This window comes from Carya illinoinensis, chromosome 6, assembly GCF_018687715.1.
Source record: "Carya illinoinensis cultivar Pawnee chromosome 6, C.illinoinensisPawnee_v1, whole genome shotgun sequence".
NCBI classification, from domain to species: domain Eukaryota; kingdom Viridiplantae; phylum Streptophyta; class Magnoliopsida; order Fagales; family Juglandaceae; genus Carya; species Carya illinoinensis.
In genome coordinates this window covers 14,044,990-14,050,035 of record NC_056757.1, presented here as the reverse complement: position 1 = coordinate 14,050,035, position 5,046 = coordinate 14,044,990, and positions in this window count along the sequence as shown.

The following is a 5,046-nucleotide window of genomic DNA, read 5'->3' as shown; positions in this document are numbered from 1 at the left end:
AGTGAGTGCTGTCCGAATGAGGCTGGCCTGCATGTGTGCATTTACACTTGAATGATATCTTTGCTGTGTATTGCCCAAACTATCCCTGTTATGAGAGGAATAAAAATGAAATATTTATTTTCATGTGAAACAATTGATTTATAAATCTTTTTAAGCACCAAAATACTAGAATTTATCAATTGACACAAGTAATGTGATCTATTGCATAATTAAGTACTTAAATCATTTTTTATTAAACAATTTGTTCGCTTAAGTAACTTAATCATGCAATTTTAGCGCTTCATCACACCCCCCAACTAGCTTTTTGCTAGACTCAAGCAAATAAAGTGAACGAATTCATGCGAGGGTGAGATTTCTAACTACAATTTCAAAAGAATTTCGACAATCACATGATATGAAATAGACTTGTTGAGTTTAAGAACACTGGAGATAGATTAATATGAATTTTGTATCAACTAAGAGATTTATACACAATTTAGTTAATCAACCAAGGGAATTATAAGTAACAAAGCTTGCTTTCTTTCAAGTGCATGGAAATGGGGTTAGAATTCCAAGATCGACTACCAAGAGACATTAACAGTTTCAATCACAACAACCAATCTGAGAAAACCACATGGTCTTACTCTAATTCAAAACCATTGTAGTGGCGGCTTTCACGCTATTACACTTTGAAAGGCGCCTACTTTTTTTTTTGTAAGGACCCCGGTAATAGGCAGCCTTTTCCACTACACAAATGTAATTTTTATTTTTTTATGTTTTTAGATTTCTTAGTGGGGAATCGGACCTATGAATGTGCGTCTACCCACACTTTCACAAGTCAGCCCTTACCACTAGTCTACCTAAAGGATTTTTTTCTCTTTTTTTTTTATTTTTTTTTTATTTTTTATTTTTTTGTTTTTTGATCCCTGACTTGTCCATTTTCTCATTTAATTCATTTCAAATTTCTTCCTAAGCCATTAGGATATGGTTCATTAGAGTCTCAAACAATTGAAGTGTAAATCAACCAACAATGACTCAATGTAGTCTTTCTAGTCCTTCCGGATATGTGTTGTGTGTGTTTTAGCAAAACTTTTAACATCTTTCCCTTGGTTTAACAACTAAATAAACTGGATAAATCCTTCTTTTGACGTATACTCTTATTTGCACTACATTCCACATGTTCCATGACCTCAACAAATCTTTTTTTTTTTTGTTTTTTTAACACATTTTTAACAAAATTTTAACACATTTTTAACAGAAAACCCCCCAACTAATTGTGACATTGTCCTCAATGTTCAGCAATTGAATATTTGATGATGTATGCTATACAGACATGAATTGGAGCAAGATAAACACTGCAGAACATATATTGAGACGAAAATGATTAAACAGAGAGGAAAGAATTCACCTGAGATACTCGAGTGCACACAAGGAGTATATTTCTGTCAAAGTTAAAAACACAAAAGAAAACAAAAGAAGAAAAAACAAAACAAACACATACGCAGGATCCTCCAAAGTAGTGGACTCAAAACAAAATAAACAAAATGCAAAACAAGCAAGAAAGAATTTTTTTTTTTTTTTTTTACTTTTACATAAACTTGAGGTTTTTAGCCTCATGTTTGAGATGCTCATTCTCTTCATACAATATCATGTCATTCCTACCCATGGGAACTGGCAAGCGGAATGAAGAATCTAATAGAGATTTCAATTGTTTATTCTTCTGCCGAATGATTCCTTCCCTTGTGTGAGACTTTTGAACAATTCGTTGAAGTACAACAATTTGTTCTTTAAGCCTTTCAACCTCATGGTTTTTGGCTTGTACTCGCTGGGAAAAAGCAACAATAGAGGATGAGTAGCGAGTCCCAAGACTCACCAAGTCGTAGATAGTATCGGAGTCTGACTTATTAGCCATACTATTATTCTCTTGTTGCAACATGGCACCAATGGTAGCTGCAGAAAGGACAGGAGGTTGAGATGCAGAATACCTCATGGATGGATCTAGAGAAATGTTAGAAGAATGAGCCATTGACAAAGGAATAGAAGGCTTAAAACGAGAATGTTAACAGAATACAGATGAGTTATAGAGATGAGAAGAAAACTTGATGCGGATTGTAAGGACTGATTTTATAGAGATAGCATAAAGAACCAGACGAGCTATCATCCAAGTCAAAGAGTAGTGTGATTTTTTTTTTTTTCCGGTGAAAGTGACATTTCTTAGAAACTCGGAGCCTTCAATCTCGTTTGTCAACAACATCAGGCGGTTTTTTTCAAATCTCCAGCCACACTTGTCAGGTCACGGACGGATCCAATTATTTTTTCAACTATCTACAGTGTCTACTAACGCACCGTTTTCTTCAGTCCACACCTCCTAACTAGTGAGAGACATAGTCCTCAATGAATCGAACGAAAGAAAACAAAGTGCAAAGAACTAAGCAAGCAAAACAAACAATCAACATGAAATATAAAATCAAAGCAAACGAACAAATAAAAAAAACAAAGCAAGTAAAGAAAACTGTAAAGAAGGAAAAACAACTTAAAACACTTCCCTAGGGTCTTGCACAAGCAAGATCTCATCATGTGGATCAAAGACCTTCAGAAATGACTTTAGACGTTGTCCGTTGACAGTGAAGCTATTACCGTTCTTTGGATTGACAATGTCTATTGCGCCATAAGGATGAACGGTCTTTACAATGTACGGCCCACTCCATCGAGACCTTAACTTACCAGGATCAAAAATCTTACTTTGGATGTGTTTGTCGGCTAAACTTCTTCGAAACATGTGGTCAGAGCAATATTTAAACAAGTGAAGGTCATCATAAAAAAAATTATTCAACCTCAAATTTGAATTTTTGAGTGTCTTGAGTGCTCCAATCAGATGGTGTCTGTCATCTGAAGATGGTTTTATGGGTTCTGCCCAAGGTGGCAACTCTGCAATCATTGGTTGCCAAGGCACCCCATGCTTGGTTCCTGCGAAAGAAACAGTAGAAGTATCATCAAGTATATTTACATCACTTAGCACACTTTCTAATGACGGATGTAAATCAGTAGAAGGAAGATTCAAATGAAAGTCCTCATCAAGGATATTTTCCAGCAAATTAACTTCCTTAACTTCTTCTAAATCCTGAGGTTGCCTGCAAGTATTAAAGATATTCAGCTCCAATGTCATGTTTCCAAAACTCAATTTCAAAATTCCACTTCTACAATTAATTAATGCATTAGATGTAGCAAGAAATGGTCTACCAAGAATTACAGGAGCTTGGAAAGTAGATGGATTTGACAAGTTCATATCAAGCACCACAAAATCCACAGGATAGTAAAATTTATCAACTTGAACCAAAACATCCTCAACTATACCCCTAGGCATTTTTATTGATCTATCAGCAAGTTGCAAAATGATAGGTGTGGATTTCAGTTCACCTAAACCAAGCTGTTCATACACAGTGTAAGGCAGCAAATTGACACTTGAACCAAGATCCAGCAAAGCGTGACCAATTTTTGAATTTCCTATTATACAAGCAATTGTAGGTGCTCCAGGGTCCTTGTATTTAGGTGGTGTATTACTCAGAATGATGGCACTAACCTGCTCAATAAGGAAAGCTTTCTTATGCACATTTAATTTTCTTTTCACAGTGCATAAATCCTTTAAAAATTTTGCATAGGCAGGAATTTGCTGAATAGCATCTAACAAAGGGATGTTAATCCTAACTTGCCTAAAAACCTCAAGAATTTCAGCAAAATGCTTTTCTTTATGCAACGGAACCAATCGCTGAGGAAAAGGAGCAGGTATAGGACAATGAATTTTCTCATGCTCATCAGAAACATGCTCTCCATTAGAAGGGTTAGAGACCTTACCAGAATTGTATGGCTCATGTGCTGGAATGTCTACCACCTTACCGCTTCTTAAAGTAGTCACCGCTTTGACCGACTTTAAGTTAGGATCCTCACTTATTGCTTGCACTTGATGAGGCTGCCCTTGTGGATTTGGTTGTGACTGGGCAGGAAATTTACCCTTCTCTTGGGTACTTAAAGATGTAGTTAGCCTTGTGAGGGAACTCCGTATGTCATTAATTGCCAATGAATTCTGGTTGTTGAGTGTTGTTTGACCTTGCATGAACTGTTGAAGTGTCACACTCAGCTGCTGAACCGTATCTTCAAGTCCCTTCTTTTGCATTGGAGGTGCTTGAATTGCGAGTTGAGAGGGCCCTGGGGCCAAGGTTGCTGGAGTTACATGTTGGTCACCCCTCCAACTGAGATTTGGGTGGCTCCTCCATCCTGGATTATAAGAATTAGAGTAAGGACCAGAATATGGTTTATGTATCATGTTTACAGCATTAGATTGGTGCAACAATACTTCCTTGAAAGCAGGGATCGTGGGACATTCATTAGTTGAATGCTCATGATCCTCACATACGCCACACTTCTCAGAAAATTTAGGGATAACATGCACTTCATTTACTTTCTTCAATTCCATGGCTTCCACTTTTCTAGAGAGCAAGGTTAATTTAGCACGCAAATCATCATCTTCATTTACAATATATTTTCCGTGACTAGACTCAACCTGCCTAGACCTATCATGCACATCAGTTGTGTCCCAAGATTGGGCATTTTCAGCAAGATAATCAAAATATTCAAATGCCTCCTCAGGCTCTTTGTCAAAAAATTCTCCATTACACATGGTTTGTACAAATTGGCGCATTTTAGGTGTCAAACTTTCATAAAAAAAACTAATCACACGCCAATGTTCATAACCATGGTGTGGACATGAATCTAATAGATCTTTGAACCTTTCCCAACATTGATAAAAAGTTTCAGAATCCTTTTGAGAAAAATTCATGATTTGTCTTTTCAAAGCATTTGTCCTATGTATTGGGAAGAATTTTTTCAAAAATCCTGCTTGCATCTCTTGCAATGTACCTATGGTTCTAGGTCTCAATGAATTCAACCATGTTTTAGCTTTATCTTTTAAAGAAAATGGGAACAACTTAAGCCTTATAACCTCCTCAGTGCAAGTCCGGTTCATGAATATAGAACAAACCTCTTCAAACTCTTTGATATGCAAATAAGGGT